Genomic DNA, 20,783 nt, shown 5'->3' with positions numbered 1-20,783 from the left:
TGCTTTTCCTCCACCCTCAATAAAATGCTGGGTAAATGATCTGGGGTGGCTGCCAACATCCCACCCAGATTGAGGCTAGCAGATGATCTCTTCTCCCTCCTCCGACCTCAATTTTTGCCATCATGTGACCATTTCTCAGGAGTGCCCACAGAGCTTGAAGTCTGGCTAGAAGCTCCTCCTGTCCTGACTTTGCTTTTGAGAACCAGCCCATTATGTTGCACCTGAGCAACATAACAATAATAATAATTCACACCCTAGGTGCAATTCCAAAACAACTTGAAGAGCACCTCAACACCACAGGGGCCACAGAAATCACCATCAGTCAGTTACAAAAAACAACTTTACTGGGAACAGCCTATATTCTTTGACGATATCTATAATAACAGCAACAACATTGATAATAAAATTCAGCCATCCCAGGTCCTTGGGAAGGACTCGATGCCTGTATAAAACAAACCAGTCAATAACACCTGTCTGACTCTGTGAACAACAACCACAATAATAATAAATATGAACTTAACAAGCCAAAGATACAACAAAAGGAAAAACCAAAATGGAAGGTTAGATTGGAAAATAAGACCAGTAAGTTAAGGGCAGATGTCAGCAAATTGAAGGACATGAAAGAGAAAAAGCTTAAGAATGAAAAGATCAAGGAATACTTAGTAAAGAGTACCACTTGGATACCAGGAAAATAAAAGAAGCCCTCAAAATTGTGAATCAGCAAATTACAGCAATAGTGAAGAAGATCAGCCAATATGATGCTCGTCTACTGCAATACCAACAAAATTTCCTTTTCTATTCAAATCAATGTCAGTTTTACCAGAGGGTTAATAGAGAAAAATTGGATAACATTGTGCAACCAGACAGGGAACAGCTCCTTGGGTTTTGGAGAAACATTTGGGATAACCCTGTTGATTACAACAAGAATGCAGAATGGATAAAAGAGTTGATGGAAAATTTGATGGAACCAAAATAGACAACTTGATACTAACACCACAGCTGGTTGAAAACTGAACAAAAAAGATTAAGAATTGGACAGCACCAGGAATGGATGAAGTACATGGCTTCTGGCTCAAACATCTGACCAGCTTACATAAAAGATTAGCCGAGCAATTGAATGATACACTCGACAGTGGAGAACTTGATGAATGGATGACAACTGGCAAGACTTGTCTTCTTCTGAAAGTCTATGAAAAAGGTGCAGTAGCAATAACTTTCCTTCCAATAACGTTCAAACTCATGACAGCAATTGTAGCAGATGCCATGCAAGACCACCTAGAAAGGAACAGTTTGTTACCAATGGAACAGAAGGGAAACTGTTGGAAAACAAGAGGCACGAAAGGTCAGCTTCTTATTGACAAAACGGTTTTGGAAAATTGTAAACGAATGAAGACAAATCTAAACGTAGCTTGGATGGACTATAAGAAAGCATTTTACTCATTATCACATAACTGGATTTTAAAATGCCTGGATATGACTGGAGTGAGTGATAACATTAAAAACTTTGTTTTAAAAAGGCAATGAACACTTGGAAAACTCATTTACTAGTCAATGGAGAAGTGGGAGAAGTTAACATCCAGAAAGCAATATTTCAAGGAGACTCATTGTTACGGACACATGTACCCCAACCTTGGACTTAAATGTACCAACTCAGAAGTATGTAGAATCAGGCCTGTGTCTGATTTCATTTTATATTAAGAGTTCAATTATTGCCTGAACTCAGGGTGAATTGACCTCCAGATCTCAACTGGTCTGCGATGGAAGAGGAGATCCAGCATTGTATTGTGAAATGGATACTCAAGGAAGCACAAAAGCCAGGCCCGAATAATCCATATGCTAATATGTGACTCACTACCAGATAATGTCTGTGGAAGAGGCCAGAGGCTGATCTCCCCTCTCCTGTTGCAAGAAGTCAGCGTTAATCCTTGTCAATGACTAACTCAATTGCTCTCTATGGAAATTCAACATAGGTAGATGCATAGAAAGAAAACACCTATAGACTTTAATTCTTACCTTACTAACACTTTAACACCTTTTGGGGTCAGACTGGCAAATCAGGGAAGATGCCATTTGTAGCTCAGAGATGCAGATTTGCTTTGGGCAATGTCCCCCCCTTCTAAGCGCATAGTTTACAGAAGATGAGATTCAGATCTCTCTGGACTGGCCAATATCCTGAATAATTAAAAGACATTATCCAGAAGGTAGCAGCAAGTTGTCACCTTTTGGGACCCAGGAAAAGATGAGATTTGAATAGATTAAAGGAAAATACAACTATAAAGAATGAGGCTACTGGACAGAGAGTTAGCAATCTTGTGCCTACATGCAAGACCTGCTCACAAGCAATCCCAGAGTTTGCTGCTAAGCCACGGGGCAACAAGCAGGAACTCTGTCCATGGACAGGAGCTGTCTGTGACTTCTACTGCACATTGAGAAGTCAAGACTTCCCCAGCCATGGTGCTCTGACTCTCAGCCGTGCTCTGAGCAAACTGCATGCTTAATCCAAAGCTCCTGTCTCCAACCAAAGGCCTTGCTCCTTCAGCTGAAGAGATCCACCGCTCTCAAGTCTCTCTGATCCTGGTAATATGCTGCCCTTACAAGCCTTGAATCCCTTCCTCCCTTCCCCTTCTTCTGCTCCCTTCCCCTCAACCCTCTACTAATTCCTGATCTCCCCAAACCATGCCAGTCCTCAACCTTCCTTACCCCCCCTTTTTCTGTCTATATCTGAATTATTAGGCTTTAGGAAGATTTAATATACACACATATGTTAGTTAGGAACACGGGTTGGACATTGGTGCTGGCTAGGATGTTCTGTTTAAATACTGTCACCTTTACTTTTTGTAATCTCCCTAATTCCACTATCCATTAGCTTGAACAAAACAAACCATGGATACCAAACTTCAGAAACATCAGTTAAGCTTTCCCACCTTCTTTTTATGGACAATGTAAAGCTTTACGAAAAATCACCATCAGAAATTGAGTCATTATGCAATATGGTTAGAATTTATAGCCGTGACTTCACAATGGAGTTTGGACTGGACAAATGTGAAATATTGGAAATAAATTGAGGAAAAATCACAGCCTGTGAAGGAATTGAGATGCCAAATGGAAACAACATAAGAGTCATCTGATGAAATTTATAAGTATTTGGGCATTCTCCAAAGGGATAAGATCAAGCATGCTGAAGCGATGCCCAAAGTTGGCAAGGAATATATAAGGTGAGTAAGAGAGACACTGAAATCCATACTCAATGATGGTAATACTACCAAAGCAAGCAACACATGGGCAATTCCTGTAATCCGATATACAGCAGGTATTGTTGAATGATCACAAGCAGAATTGGATGTGCTGGATTGGAAAACCAGGAAAATAATGACCATCAATCATGCCCTACACCCAAGAAATGATGTTGATAGGCTGTACCTGCCTAGAAAAAAAGGTGGATGTGGAATGTTGCAAGTCAGACAATCTGTTGAAGAAGAAAAATGAGCATTGGCAGAATACATCAATGAAAGCCAAGAAGAAATGTTACAGGAAGTGAATAAGACAGGGCTTTTGAAAATAAAAGAATCAAAGGATGAATACAAAAAACAGCAGATGATGAATTGACGAGAAAAATGTCACAACAAACCATTGCATGATCAGTTCTTTAGTGATATACAATCAAAAGTCAACAATAGCACAACATGGCAGTGGTTAAAGAAGGGGACATTGAAGAAAGAAACAGTAGGGCTCATTTTGCAGCCCAAGAACAATCACTACGAACAAATATTATAAAAGCAAAAATTAATTGATAAGACCCAGAAAGACAGTAAATTATGCAAGGAAGTGGATAAGACGGTTGAGCACCTTGTATGATGCTGTAAGAAAATCGTGCAGACTGATTATAAGGAAAGATACAACAAAGTTGCTGCAGTGATTCACTGGAACTATTGCAAGAATGTATGTATGTATGTATGTATGTATTACATTTATATCCCGCTCTTCCTCCAAATTGCTTCCAAATTACAAATTGCCAATGAGCAAGAATTGATGGAATCATCTAGTTGAGAAGGTCACAGAAAATGAAGAGGCAAAAATTCTTTGGGATTTTCAAAAACAAACTGATAGGGATTTAGTGCACAATACACTGGATCTGACAGTCATCGAGAAGAATAGCATTCTGATAATTGATATTGCAATCCCAGGGGATAGATGAGTTGACGAAAAACAATTGGAGAAAATAACTAAATAGAAGGACCTTCAGACTGAAATTGAGCGGCTCTGGAAAAATAAAATAGTAGTGGTGTCAATAGTTGTTGGTGCCCTAGGTGCAGTACTAAAAGAACATGAACACCATCTTGACACCTTGGGCATCAATAAAATTACAACACATCTACTACAGAAGGCCACACTCCTCAGGACAACACGAATACTACGACGCTATATTTAATTTTGTTTGTTTGTTATCCTACGTAGACCCTTGGAAAGCGCCTGATAATTAAAGTGTCAAATCCAGTCAATAACATCTGGTAGACTTTGTGTAAATAGCATAATAATAATAACAACAACAACAACAACAACAACAACAACCCCCAGTGAGGCACTACCTTGGCGTGGTTGTGGGACTTGTGTGCTCTGAGGAAGGTGAGAGCTTATGCCAGAGGTCCAACCATACTGGACAGGTCACATCAGAGGAGCCAGACAAAGAGTGCCTCTCCCATCAACAATATGGTGAGACATAACTTTAATAAATCTATACCGGATCGGTCATCGCCCGGGTCAACAAGGACCACGCCAGGTGCTATAGTCCCTGGACATCTGGTGGCAGGTGGGCAACAGGACTCAGGATCTTCAGTTGAGCAACCAGGGCTGGAGACTGCAAGGTTACTGGAAGAAACATCGCTTCACCGGAAAAAAATATACGAAAAATGCCAACAAGGAAATAATGATCTGCTATTACAAGTCTAGTCCAACTAGAAGAGGTTATTTAAAAAGAATGTACCAAATTTGGAAAGAGAAGCATCCAGATACAGAAATAACAGAACAAAGGCTAGCAGACCAGAGAAGATACATAATAAGAAATAAAGTATTCACAGGAGTTGAGCTGGAAGAACTGCAAAGAGCAACACAGGCTCAAGATATGGAAGACGAATTACCACCAACTGAAGAAGTTGCTCAGGCGCAGGTGGAGGTGGTGTTGGAAATTGAGGATGCCACTGTGACTGAACTGTTTTAAAATCAAAACCAGGCAACCGCCCCTTTGCCTTCACCTCAAAAACCCAAATGCCGTTTAACAGAAAAGCAACAAGAACTAAAGCAAAAAATAACTGAGCACATGAACCAAACAACCACCAGGGTTCGACTTCCAGCTCTAAAAACAATTGCCAAAAAACAACTCACTCAGGCATTAAAAGATGTCAATGCTGCACTTGCAGAAACAACAACCAAGAATTTGCAAGAAACAAACCAACTAATGTACAGTGCAGCAACAAAAACAACACAAGAGCTCGGATATAAGATCAGTGGACCTGTAAAAAAAGAAAGCAGTACATCACCTAAATGGAAGATTAGATTAGAAAATAAAATCTCCAGGCTTAGATCAGATGCTAGTAAATTGAAAGATATGAAAGACAAGAAGCTGAAGAATGAAAACACCAAACAGTATCTGATCCAAAAATACCACCTAGAGTCAAGGAAAATTAGAGAAGTCCTGGAAATAATAAAGCAGCAAATAACAACAGTGTCAAAGAAGATTAGCAGATACGAAGCCAGAATTACACAACACAGGCAGAACCTCCAATTCCAGTCGAATCAGAGACGTTTCTACCAAAGCATAGAAGGAGAAACTTCAAGAAACATAGAAACACCAAATAAAGAAGAAACGGTGCAATTCTGGGGAAAATTATGGGACAATCCAATAGATTATAATAAAAAAGCAGGCTGGATGAAAGAAGTGAAAAAATGTAACCAACAAATGCAAGACCTAATAATAACACCAGAATTAATAAGTGAAAGAGCAAAGAAAATTAAAAATTGGACTGCGCCAGGCGACGATGAACTGCATGGCTTTTGGCTTAAACACCTAACAAGCCTTCATAAACAACTATCAAAACAGTTCAATCACATTTTGCAAGGAGGTGATATTGAACAATGGCTAACAACTGGGAAAACCCATCTCATAATGAAAGACCCAGCAAAAGGTGCAGTTCCAAGCAATTATAGAACGATAACCTGCCTGCCAACCATGTTCAAATTATTAACTGGAATAATAGCAGATGAAGTGATGCAACACTTATTAACTAACAAACAGCTTCCAGTTGAACAGAAAGGAAATTGCCCGAACAACAGAGGCACAAAAGATCAGCTGCTGATTGACAAAATGATTTTAGAAAACTGCAAGAGAAGAAAAACAAATCTAAGTGTTCCATGGATTGACTACAAGAAAGCCTTTGATGCATTGCCTCACACATGGATACTAAAATGTTTAGAAACAACTGGTGTCAGCAAAAACATTCAGATATTTATTTATTTTTAAAAGCAATGAGCATGTGGAGTACACAGTTAACAATCAATGGTGAGACACTTGGACAGGTTAGCATTAGAAGAGGCATTTCCCAAGGGGACTCACTATCCCCTCTGTTGTTTGTAATCGCCATGACCCCACTTTCACAAATACTAAACAAAACAGGCCTTGGATACCAAACATCTAAAACATCAAGTCAAATCAACCATCTGCTGTACATGGACGATCTGAAGTTGTATGGAAAGTCCCAGTCAGAAATCGAATCACTGCTAAACACTGTCCGTATATTCAGTAGCAATATAGCAATGGAGTTTGGACTAGACAAGTGTGCTGCATTAATAATGAAAAGAGGAAAAATAAGAAAACCGAAGGAATAGAACTGTCGAATGGAAGCAAGATCAAGAACCTGGAAGAGAAAGAACGTTACAAATACTTGGGCATTCTCCAGGCTGATAACATTGCACACACTGAAGTTAAAAGAAAATTTGGAAGTGAATACATCAGGAGAGTTAGAAAAATCCTCAAGTCCAAACTCAATGGCGGGAACACCATACAAGCCATAAACACCTGGGCTATACCTGTTATCAGATACACTTCAGGAATAATAGACTGGACCCAGACAGAGCTAGAGACGCTAGATCGTAAGACCAGGAAAATAATGACCATCAATCATGCTCTGCACCCCCGCAGTGTGTCGATAGGCTATACCTCCCTTGCAGCTCAGGTGGAAGAGGGATGCTGCAAGTCTATCAAACAGTAGAGGAGGAGAAAAGAGGCCTTGAAGAATATATCAGGGACAGTGAAGAAGATGCACTTCAAATGGTCAATAACGAGAAACTATTCAACACCAATGAAACAAAGCAGGCCTACAAGAAAGAACAAGTCAAGAACTGAGCAGAAAAATGGAGAAATAGGCCCCTGCATGGTCAATATTTGCACAATATAAGTGGAAAATCAGACATCACCAAGACTTGGCAATGGCTTAAGAATGGCAACTTGAAGAAAGAAACAGAGGGTTGAATACTGGCTAGACAAGAACAGGCACTAAGAACAAATGCAATAAGAGCAAAAGTCGAAAAATCCACAACAAACAGCAAGTGCCGCCTTTGTACAGAAGCAGATGAAACCGTGGACCACCTAATCAGCTGTTGTAAAAAGATCGCACAGACTGACTACAAACAAAGGCATGACAAGGTAGCAGGGATGATACACTGGAACATCTGCAAAAAATACAAGCTACCTGTAGCCAAAAATTGGTGGGACCATAAAATTGAAAAAGTTGAAGAAAATGAAGATGTAAAAATATTATGAGACTTCCGACTACAAACAGACAAACATCTGCCACACAATACACCAGATATAACTGTAGTCGAGAAGAAAGAAAAACAAGTTAAAATAATCAACATAGCAATACCAGGGGATAGCAGAATAGAAGAAAAAGAAATAGAAAAAATCACAAAATACAAAGATCTACAAATTGAAATTGAAAGGCTGTGGCAGAAAAAGACCAAAATAATCCCAGTGGTCATTGGCGCCCTGGGTGCAGTTCCAAAAGACCTTGAAGAGCACCTCAACACTATAGGGGCCACAGAAATCACCATCAGCCAATGATAAAAATAAACTTTACTGGGAACAGCCTATATTCTGCAACGATATCTATAACAACAGCAACAACATTGACAATAAAATTCAGCCATCCCAGGTCCTTGGGAAGGACTCGATGTCTGGATAAAACAAACCAGTCAATAACACCTGTCTGACTGTGTAAACAAGATAATAATTAATAATATAGATAATAATAAAAAACTTTAGGAACATAGCAAGCTGCCTTCTACTGAGTCAGACTATTGGTCCAGCTATTTATTTATTTATTTATTTATTTATTTATTCATTCATTCATTCATTCATTCATTCATTCATTTATTCATTTATTTATTTATATATTTATTTGATTTTTATACTGCCCTTCCAAAATGGCTCAGGGCGGTTTACAATTAAAACAAATTATTAAAACAGTAAAGAACTAAAACAAAAATTAAAAAACAATATAACAACAATTAACAATTACAAACATTTTAAAATAACAAACAATCGCAGTAATTAAAAACCCTAAAACCGGGTTAAAATATAAAAACCGAGTTTAAAACCCTGGAAAGCCAGGCCAAACAGATATGTTTTAAGGGCTCTCCTGAAGGCTAATAGAGAATTCAAACTAAGGATTTCCGCAGGGAGCGCATTCCACAGCCCCGGAGCAGCTGTAGAGAAGGCTCGCCTCTGAGTCGCCACCAGACGAACTGGTAGTAACTGGAGATGAACCTCCTCAGATGACCTTAATGTGGGGATCATGCAGAAGAAGGCGCTCTCTAAGTTAACTTGGGCCTAAGCTGTTCAGGGCTTCAAAGGTAATAACCAGCACTTTGTATTTTGCCTGGAAACGTATCGGCAGCCAGTGCAATTGTTTCAAAACAGGCGTAATATGGTCTCTCCGGGTTGCCCCAGAGACCAATCTGGCTGCCGCATTCTGAACTAATTGAAGTTTCCGAACTATGTACAAAGACTGCCCCACATAGAGCGCATTGCAATAGTCAAGCCGGGAGGTTAGCAGCTGGTGCACCACTGTTTTGTCATCCTCTTCAAGGAATGGGCGCAGCTGTCGAATCAGCCGAAGCTGATAGAAAACACTCCTGGCCATGGCCTCCACCTGAGATACCAGGGTGAGGCCTGGGTCCGGGAGTACTCCCAAGCTGTGCACCTTCTCCTTCTGGGGGAGTGTAACCCCATCCAGCACAGGAAGATCTAATTCACCCCTCAGATTCTAAGCCCCCACAATAAGCACCTCCGTCTTGCTTGGATTCAGCTTCAATTTGTTATCCCTCATCCAGCCCATTACTACCTGTAGGCAGGCATTTAGAGAATGAGTGCCATTTCCTGAAGATGAAAGGGAGATGTAGATTTGGTTGTCATCAGCATACTGATAACACCCAGCACCAAATCTCCTGATGACCTCACCCAGCGGTTTCATGTAGATATTGAAAAGCATTGGTGACAGAATGGAGCCCTGGGGGACTTCATATAACAGGTCCCACTTTGAGGAGTGACTGTCACCAAGCTCCACCATCTGGAATCTACCCGAGAGATAGGAACGGAACCACTGCAAGGCAGTGCCCCCTATCCCCAACTCCCCCAGGTGACCCAGAAGGATACCATGCTGCGTTCTAAAGCCAGGTATTGCCAAGTATCTAGCTCAGTATTGTCTACACAGACTGGCAGCAGCTTCTCCAAGGTTGCAGCCAGGAGTCTCTCTCAGCCCTATCTTGGAGATGCTGCCAGGGAGGGAACTTGGAACCTTCTGCATGCAAGCATGCAGGTTCTCTTTCCAGAGCAACCCCATCCCCTAAATGCAATATCTTACAATGCGGACATATGTGCTCTCCCATTCAAATGCAAACCAGGGTGGACAGCCCCTGCTAGCAAAGTGGACAATTCATGCTTGCTGCCGCAAGACCACTTCTCCTCACTAGTCCAGCTCTCCTCAAACAATTTACTTTATTTGTTAGCCATCCCATAACAAATTGTTCTCTGGGTGGCTCACAACACAACAATTTAAAAACCCAATAAAAACACATAAAACATGACAAAGAAATCACAACACAACACACACACACACAAATACAATACAGAACATTTTAAAAACTTCTTTTTAAAATCAGTCTTTAAAATCTTGAGTGAACAGAAAGATCTTCACCTAGAGTCTCAAAGAACAAAGTGATGACACCAGGCGAGCCTCACTGGGGAGGCTGTTCCATAAACAGGGTGCCACCACCAAAAAGAGCTGTTTTCTCCAACACAGGGTACAGACAGGAAGTCTACTACTGTACATGTGTAGAGCATATGTGAATAATTGTATGTGTGCATACACTGTACACAGATTGTATGTGTGTTGCACATAATGTGTGAAAAGTGTGGGGTATTTCAAGGGGCGGTCTTCTGTGCTTGCACTTGTCCTGTTCAGTGGCCTCAGAATACACTCAATACTTTCCCTTCAGAGAGGTCTTCAGGAAACTCCTCTTCAAAGCTTCTCTCAGGCTCCTCTTCAGAGCCTCTCTCTAGGCCAGTGTTCCATCTAATAGGGATTCCCAGATGTTGTTGACTACAACTCCCAGAATCCCCAGCTGCAATGGCTTTTGCCTGGGGATCATTTTGCTTGATTCCTGGCTTCCCAGCTCCAGGTCACTCTCTGAAGAGCCTGAGGACTTGATCGCAACAGCCCAACCCCACAGAAATTCTGGCTAAATAGTTTGAGCAGTGGGGAAAGATGGTAGCTCACCCAAAGATACACCACTAGGCACCAAAGATCAGACCCCAATCAGTCCACGTATATGGGGTGGGGGGATCTAGCTGTCAGTCCAGTGGAGCCAGAGGTGAGGAGGGCATCCATGGGAGACAAAAGTCAGGTACCATGAGCAGCTGGAAATAGATAACATAGTCCAAGGCTGGCAGGCCAAGGTAGCCTTAGAGCGAGTGAGAGCCTTGGTTCATCTAGTTCAGTATTGTCTACACCAGGCCTGCTCAACTTAGGCCCCCCAACTGTTTTTGGACTACAACTCCCACAATCCCCAGCCACAGTGGCCAATAGCCAGGGATTATGGGAGTTGTAGGCCAGCATCTGCCAGAGGGGCGAAGTAGAGCAGCCCTGGTCTACACTGACTGGCAGCAGCAATCTAGAGTTTCAGGCAGGAGTCTCTCCCAGCCCTACCTGGAGATGTTGCCATGGATTGAGCCTGGGACATCCTTCATACAAGCATGCAGATGCTCCTCCACTGAGCTATGGCCTCATCTCCCAAGGGGAATTTCTTACAGTGCTTACGTGTAGTCACCCATCTGAATACAAACCAAATGGACCCTGCTTAGCAAAGGGGACAATTCAGGTTCGCTATCACAAGACCAGCTCTCCTCTCCCAAGTTGCAGAGGGAGAGGACAGGTACTGGGCCAAGAATGGCCCTCTGTCTCCACTGAGATGGGACTTTGAAGTTCTCAGATGGGGGAGTTATATGGTTTTGAGGAGCCCAGTGGTCCTTCGGGGTCAGCCTATAGGGTGCTTAGTCAGGGGCCAAAGCTGGGAGCCTAGTCTTCTCCCCTTCCCTCTCTCTCTCTCACACACACCCCCAGGAGTTGGCATAGTGAGGATGGGGTCATAGCTCCATGGCAAAACACCTGCTTTGTATGCAGATGGATGGCCTCAGGTTTAATCTCTGGCATCTCCAGGAAGGGCTGGAAAAGAATCCTGCCTGAAACCTGTTGCAGAGAAGTTACTAATGCCCTATAAGTCATTGAACAGGGACCCAACTTTAAATGAGAAACAAGAGTTTGATACTGATTACTAACTAAAACATAGGCTAAGAAAACAATAAACAGACTTTCTGATGCAGAGAGGCCCCATCCGCATGTAGTGGGAAACTGGAGTTGAAGGGGACGGAGGCTGAATTTCTAGTAGGTCCAAACGCGTGTGACTACAGATCAGACACAAAAGCAACCCAAGGTTCCCCACCTGAACTCCAATTTGAACCTTCAGTTTTAGTGAGTTTTGCTGCACCTAGATGAGGTTTGAAGGTGTCTGCATTATGTCTAAATGCTGAACTGCAGTCCCACTGTGCCCCAATCAGAGTTGAAAGAGGAAGCTCCTCCTTGCTCCAGCTGTGATTGGCTGCCAGGGCTATCTTTCATTCCAGAAGGAAGCCCACGCAGCCAGATCCCCCTCCTCCCTGTAGTCTCCCTGAGTTTGGGTCCTGCTGGTTACATCCAGACAGATAACCATGCTGGGGATAGGGGCGGGACCACAGGTCCACGCGGCCCAAGGTTCCGCATTATGTGCAAATGCAGCCAGAGGGAGAACCTCTCTGAATTCAGGACAGCAAATGATGTGCAGACAAACGGACTCTGTGACTCCACCACATAAGCCAGCACATAGATATATTCCAAATAAGAAACAAAGAACTGAGACAATGCCATAAGGAGATCCAAAAAAACCCTTGGAGAGCTGCCTCCAGTCAATGACAATGCTGAGCTAGATGGAGCAGGCTAAGGCAGCTTCCTCTGTTCCTATGCTTCTATGTAGTTGCTCGGCTGTTGAAGGACTGTAAGACATTCCCCTTAGGAGCCTCTCTGGGAAGAGCACCTGCACACTTGCATGCAGAAGGTTCCAAGTTCCAAGTTCCCTCCCTGGCAGCATCTCCAAGATAGGGCTGAGGGAGACTCCTGCCTTCAGCCTTGGAGAAGCCGCTGCCAGTCTGTGTAGACCAGGGTTTCTCAACGTTGGGCCCCCAGATGTTATTCAACTCCCATAGCATCTGGGGACCCGACATTGAGAATCCCTGGTGTAGACAATACTGAGCTAGATGGACCAATGGCCTGACTCGGTATATGGCAGCTTCCTAAGGCTCAGGGCCCTTAATCCCTGAGTCTACAATTGTGCTCACAGTCCTTGTGGTGGCAGAGTGTCTCTTCCAGGGCTCATTCATGTAAGAACAGTCCCATGGAATGCAGTTCATGGAAAGCCCCCTAAAACCTGAAAGTAGCCCTGCCCACACTTGCTTCCTTGAAGGAGGACTTCTGGATCCACTGTAACAAGTGAACAGGCCCAAAGACTGGCAGACTGTGTGAGACAGGGGTTTTCAACTCGGAGCCCCCAAATATTGCTGGACTACAACTCCCATCATCCCTGATGGATGATGGGAGTGGTAATCCACAATATCTGGGAACCCAAGGTTGAGAAGCCTTCCATTGCTGAAGCTGAACAGGATGGGAGAGCTTCCAGGGGCCGTTAAGCTGCTACACTGAGTTCTTTGAAATAAGGTTATAAATAAAACAAACTATTCCTTTCTTACATTTTCAATTAATCATTGTGAATGGCCCAAGATCTAGTTTTCCCCATCAGCCAACACTTTTGCCAGTTTAAAAAGTATGAAACCCAAACAGTAACTGAACTCAGATAATGTGGACTTTTGTTCTCTGTTCTTTTTCTGCATTGTACCATTCTTGGCTGCCTTTTTTTTTTTTTTAACAAAGCCAAAGGGGGAAAAGGTATAAATTGTTGTGTAAAAATATGCGGAATATAATAGCACCCTTGCAAAGAGTGTTTTTCCAGTGCCTGGCTGTTAAAAAAACTGTTGACTACTGCGAGGCAAAGAGGAAATTTGCAAGAAAGGGCAGAACACAATAGAGCCGTGATTGTTAGATGGGAAGGTGGAGCTTTTAATGGAAGGAACTTTGCAGTCATTTTCAAATGTGATTTTATAATTGTAATAATAATACTAATAATAATAATAGTGGCGGTGGCAATGATGATAATCATAATGCTGGCTGTATATATATATATGTATATAATCTTGCCTTGGCATTTAATTTAATGCAGCAACCAGTCTAGATAAAAGACTCAGAAAGCAGCTGGGAACAGTACAGTTCTCCTGCCATAATTGCAAAGATGTCTCTCAGCCTTTATGGAGAGGGTCAGCAATTAATATCTGCTTGTGCTTTGCTGATACGATGCTCCGAGCCGCACTCCATAAAGGCACCCTTTGTCTCCTTTAATAATGAGGCAGACAGTTCATGCTGCACAACGTCCAAGTTCCAGACAGGTGGAATAAGGAGGTGGCATCTGTCTAAATATTGAATGCCACGCTTCCCCCATCTGCTGCGATAACCGTGCGGGGCTGCTTGGCTTGGGTTTATCCCATGCTGCATGCTACTAGCCGGCCATATGCCCTCTAGGCTCCACGTGCCACCAGAGAGGCCCAGCAAGTCAGGAGCCTCCGAGCTGGTAACCAAATGAGGGGGGAGGGAGGAGAAGCCCGGGAGGGGAGGGGTGGGGTCGGAGGTCAGGCACGTGCTCGAATCAGCAGGTGACAGTCAATACAGCTACTGAGATGCGCTGAAAGGACCAATGGGATGGGGCCCCTCGAAGTCAATGGACAGAATGAAGCGGGCTGCCAATCAAATTCTGCGACCACATACCTTCCAGGCTAGTCAAATAAGAAGATTTAGAGCACATGGCAGCTCTTCATTTATAATCCTGACTTAGCCCAGCATGGCTTAGTGATAGTTCTGTTGACAGATGATGGGCACCAGCCAGCTGGGGTGGATCTTAGACCAACTCGGACTGTAAAATTAAAATTAAATTAGTGCCACACTTGGACACAGGAGTTGGGCAACAGTTACGCAATCTGTTCAAGAGTCATCCTCAACGTCAATAATAATTTTAGCAGATGCAAATTGGGGGGGGGGGCGGTTGAAACCTTCTGAGGCTATGAATGCTTCCCTCCACTTTCCTTTCTCCCATTAAGGAAGTAGCCCTTGGGAATGGGTCACTTTTGAACCCAGTTATGGCTCCAATGCTGTCAGCTTTCTTAGCTCCCCAGGATGACTTTGGTTACTTGCAAAACTCACCTTTTAGAATTTCTCTTTTTAACAGAAAAGAACTAGGCAACAGGTGAGACGGGGGTGGGAGGGGGGGAGAGAAATGTCTGAGATGAAAGCAGAGAAGTCGCTGCCTGTGCTGCAGCTCCTTAATCTGTTAATCTCGTTACCCATTTCTGTGTTTGTGTGTTTGTAGGAAAGCCAAGCAATCAGTCGGAGCCTGGATATGGGCCCCCCAATCAGTGGACTCTCTAATTTTTCTTTCCCCCATCAGTGTGCGGAATGAGTTTTATTCTGGGCGGCAGTATCAAGGCTGTGTGTGCACACCCACATGCATTCAGAGTGGGGCCTTCCGGATTCAGTCTGGGCGGGATCTAAAATTAACTGTACAGCTATTTAAAAAACTTGTGTGCATGTGCATGTGCACACACCATAGAGGGAACACTGGCCCCGATTCAGACACAATGTGCTCCATGCAACAGGATCCTGCACAAGGAAAAAAACCTACCCTGCACCCAAGGTAAGAACATCAGAAAAGCCCTGCTGGATCTGGCCAGGGCCCATCCAGTCCATGCAGCAGCCAGCCAAGGGTATCTGGGGAGCCCACAAGTGTGGGTTGGGGGAGAGGGAAACCGCCCCTCCCTCGGGGCTTCCTTGGTAATGCATGCAATGATCTTGCAATCAGTGTACAATCATCTACATAGACAGTCAGCAGTAGTGCAGACAGCAGTGCTGGTGAATGAACGAAATACATTTATATTTATATATTTATTATATTTTCACAATGCCCCCAAACTTACATCTCTGGGTGGTTTACAACAGCATAAAACAAAACAAACCTTAAAACCATTTAAAAACCACAGTTCTAGTCTAAAGACTTGGTGGGGGAGTGTTTTTGAAGTCTTTTTAAAAGCTGTCAGAGATAGGGAGGCTCTTATTTCAGCTGGGGCTGCATTCCAGAGTCTATGTAGTTCAGTACTGGTGAATGGGTCAGGATCATGTCCTCCAGCCCTTTCCCTGACCTCTGCGCATTCACCTGTCCTTCTGCACAGAGTCCATGCATGCGCAAGACCTATCTTAGAAACACTGGCAGCCAACACCCAGACTAAAGTTGTGCACCCACCAGAAAACTGCATAGCTGTGCCAGCCAAAGTTGGGCTCTTGTGCTCTTGCACAAATTTGCCCTGCAACACAAGCGGAGGGAGGGAGACGTTTCCCAACCAGAAGCACCACCAGAGGAAGTGCACCTTGGTGTCCAAGTGCAAGGACACTTGTGCTAGCATGACCTTGGTCCGGAACGCAGGCTCCTAACACAACGGAACTAGTGTGAAACATCCTTGCACTTGCGCAACATCATGGCACTTGTGCAACATGTCTGCACAATTGCAGTGTTCTGGACGTTGGCCTCTGATTATGCAGTATCTACCCTTCCAGAAATTCAGGATTCAGATCCTACCTAGAGAGCCTCTGTGCACACACCTGTAGGAGTGCTTGTGGGGAGAGATGCTGACAGGCTGCCCTCACCATTCAGTTCTCCCTCAGCTGTGATTTGCACAAGGCTACTATCGCCCTTGTTGCAGGGGGAGTGGTCCCAGTAATGCATCTATGTGAATGTTTTAGATTTTTCAAATGCTGTTTTTAACCGTTCGTTTTTCTTGTGTTTAGAGAAAAAAGAGCCTTTGGAGTTAGGTGGTATATTAAATAAATAAATATTATGATGATGATGATGATGATGAAGAAGAAGAAGATGATGATAATAATAATGATGATGATGATGATGATGATGATGCTCCAGCAGTTTGTCCTAATGAGCAATTTGTGCAACCTCTGGTTCCTGGCAGCCTGATTGCACCCATTTCTCCCATCCCACCCTGCCCCTGAGAGCCAGCGTGGTGTAGTGGTTAGAGTGCTGGACTAGGACCGGGGAGACCCGAGTTCAAATCCCCATTCCACCATGAGACTTGCTGGGTGACTCTGGGACAGTCACTTCTCTCTCAGCCTAACCTACTTCACAGGGTTGTTGTGAAGAGAAACCTAAGTATGTAGTACACTGCTCTGGGGTCCTTGGAAGAAGAGCGGGATATAAAATGTAAAAAATTAAATATAATAATAATAATAATAATAATAATAATAATAATAATAATAGCCTGCAGGCTGGCCATTAGCTCCCACAGCTGTACCTGATGGGTGACTCTCGTTAGCCCACACAGGTATTTATTTACCTGATAAATAGCCAGCCTGCGCGCAGCACAAGTTAACCCACACAGCTCTACCTGATGAATCGCCAGCCTGCAGCAGCACAGATCCCTGCTACCCCTGTTGCTGGTCTTGCTGGTCTGTGTCCATCTTTGCACACAACGAAGTTGGAGGTCTGGTCCTTCTTTGATGAGCCGTTTCTCGCTCTCAGGTGAAGAGAGAAGACAACTGATTCTTTGGTAAATTAAAGGTCATAAACTTCATTAAAGTTTATGGTACCCATGGCTCCCTCTTCATGAGGAAGGGGGTGGGGGACCATGGAACCCTTCTGGATAGCCTGAGAGGGTTGGGATTGGGTGGCACTGTTTTACAGTGGTTCCACTCCTACCACTCAGGTAGATTCTAGATAATGTTGCTTGGAGACTGTTGCTCTACAAAGTGAGAACTGAAGTATGGAGTCCCACAAGGCTCCATGCTGTCTCCAATGCTCTTTAACATCTATATGAAACCACTGGGAGAGATCATCAGGAGGTTTGGTGCTGGGTGTTATCTATATGCTGATGACACCCAGATTTACCTTTCCATGTCAACCTCATCAGGAAATAGCATATCTTCCCTAAATGGCTGTTTGGAGGCAGTAATGGGCTGGATGAGGGATAGCAAACTGAAGCTGAATCCAAATAAGATGGAAGTACTGACTGTGGGACCCAAAATATGGTTTAGATCTGCCTGTTCTGGATGGTGTTACACTCCCCCTGAAAGATCAGATATGTAGCCCGGGAGTGTTTCTAGACCCAAAGTTTTCCTGGTTTCTCAGGTGGCCAGGAGTGCTTTTTATCAGCTTCGGTTGATTTGTCAGCTGCATCCATTTCTAGAGGTGAATGACCTTAAAACAGTGATACATATGCTGGTAACCTCCAGGCTTGACTACTGTAAAGCGCTCTACGTGGGGCTGCCTTTGTATGTAGTCCGGAAACTACAATTTGTACAAGAATGTGGCAGCCAGATTGGTCTCTGGGATAACACAAAAGAACCATATAACACCAGTTTTGAAAGAACTGCGTTGGCTGCCAATATGTTTCTGGGTGAAATACCAAGTGCTGGTTATTACCTATAAAGCCCTTAACGGCTTGGGACCAGGCTATTTAAGAGAGTGCCTCCTCTGTCATGAACCCACCCACCTTTTATGGTCTTCTGGAGAGGTCTGGTTGCGGTTGCTACCAGCTTGTCTGGTGGCGACTCAGAACCAGGCTTTCTCTGTGGCTGCCCCAGGGCTTTGGAATATGCTCCCTGCTGAACTCAGAGTATCTCCTTCTCTGTTTGTTTTCAGGAAGACCCTCAAGACCTTCCTGTTCTTGCAAGCTTTTAATTAGAATTTTAATAATTTTAATAATTTATTTTAGATTGTTTTTATCATGTTTTATGTATTTTAACCTGTGATTTTAATATTGGGATTTATATACTGCCTAGAGATTTACATATCAGGTGGTACAGAAATATGATAAATAAGTAAGTAAGTAAGTAAGTAAATAACTGTACTGTAGGGACTGAGATCCAAAAAACTACAGGAAAGCACATGGACAGAAACAGGAGTAAGCATGTAGCAAAATGGTGACCCCCAATCCAATGCACAAGTATACATGCATTTAAGTCCTGTTGGAATCAGTGCACATCTAGTTCTGTGGTGGATTGGGGCCATTGGCCCTGATTCATTTCTAGTCCCCTGCTAACAGAGCAAAGAGGCACCTTTTTAAAATTGTGATTCTTGCAGAGCGGGGACAACTGGCCCTATCATCCCTCCAGTGGCTGTTGCTGGTGTCCTATGCTTCTTTTTGTAGAGTGTGAGCCCTTTGGGGACAGGGAGCCATTTTATTTATTTATGTCTATCTATGTAAACCGCTTTGGGAACTTTTGTTGAAAAACGGTCTATAAATATTCATCGTATTCATATTCGTCATATTCATATAGGGATCTAGTGCACAAAACAATGAGAAGTCCAGGATAAGGGTGCATGTCCTCAGCTGCATCAAAAGAGATGGGCAGCCAGTTCAGCGCAGCCTGGATGAGTGCCATGGGGCAGAAGGGAATGCACATTGATATCCACATCACCGGCCATGCACAGGAGACAGCTTCCACACAGAGATCTCTCTTGCTTGATCAGGGTGCGGGTGTAATAAAGGAGTTCCCAAACTTGGGTCCCCAGATGTTGTTGGGCAATGACTCCCACCATCTCCAACCACAGGGGCATTGGTGTGTGCATCTGCTGGCTGCATGCCCACGGCTTAGGCCCTGGGTATCTAAGAGAGCGTCTTCTTCACTAGGAGCCCCACCGCCCATTGAGGTCATCTGAGGAGGTCCGTCTCCAGTTACCGCCAACCCGTTTGGTGGCTACACAGAGACGGGCCTTCTCGGTCACTGCCCCGAGACTGTGGAATGCTCTCCCTGATGAAATATGATCCTCCCCATCTCTGGCAATTTTTTTAAAAAACCCACCTGAAAATCCATCTTTTCGCTCAAGCTTTCTCAGCTTCCTAGATTTTCTAGGTTCTAATCTCTGGTTTATTTGTAAATAGTTAAATTGTTTTAAGTTTTTTATATATGTTTTTAACTTGTATGTTATTGTTAACCGCCCAGAGATGAACGTTTGGGGCAGTGTACACATTTGAGAAAGAAAGAAAGAAAGAAAGAAAGAAAGAAAGAAAGAAAGAAAGAAAGAAAGAAAGAAAGAAAGAAAGAAAGAAAAAGATAAAATTAGCACGTTGGTGACAATGTCTACTGACCTGTGGAAAGAACACTGCAATGTGGCTTGAGGCTGTACATGGGGAAGGTTGGCACTGCAGGGTTCATGTGTGGAAATCCCCTTAGTCATACGGAGCAGGGAAAGAGCAGATTAGTGACATGCGTGCACCGTGGAAGGGGTGGTTTTTTATGACCTCCCCTCCCCCAGAACGCTCTCTGTGCCACCTGAAAACATGACCTTAAGGCCCATGCATACCCCTGAGGGACATGTTTCCAGCTGGCAAAGAGGGTTTCCGGGGCAGGGGAGAGGCCATCAAAAACAGCCCCTTCCTCGGTGCGCCGATGCAGTTAGTCCGTAAGTGATGCTATCCTGCTCCTCTTGCTGCACTGGTGCTTCCTTGCTCTGTCTGTCAGCCATCGTTATTCAGAGTGGCACACACAGCTTTCCCGGCCATTTTATCCTCACAACAACCCTGCGAGGTAGATTAGTAATGGACTCGCCACTGAATGAGCTTCTTGGCTGAGAAGGAACTGGAAGCTGAACCCAGGTGCTAATCCAGCATGCAGTCCACTATCATTGGCATCTGGAGGAGGGGGCATTTGCTCCCCGTAGGATTGAGTCAGTTCCCATTGAATTCAATGGGGCATATTCCCGTGGAGTGAGGATATTAGATTGCTGGCTCCCCCTCCCCGGAAAGAGTTCTGCGGATAACCATGTTGACTATACCAGGGTTTCCCAACCTTGGGTCCCCAGATGTTGTGGAACTACAACTTCCATCATCTCCAGCCACAATGGCCAAAGGCTACAGTTGATGGGAGCTGTAATCCAGCAACACCTGGGGACCCACACCTGTGAACCTTTTAATTATACCATACCATAGTAGCAGTCTGTAAGCCCATACATAACATATCTTTTGTGTATATGTCCAACCT

Source organism: Hemicordylus capensis, chromosome 1 (genome assembly GCF_027244095.1).
Source record: "Hemicordylus capensis ecotype Gifberg chromosome 1, rHemCap1.1.pri, whole genome shotgun sequence".
NCBI lineage: Eukaryota > Metazoa > Chordata > Lepidosauria > Squamata > Cordylidae > Hemicordylus > Hemicordylus capensis.
Note: the sequence above shows the minus strand (reverse complement) of the source record.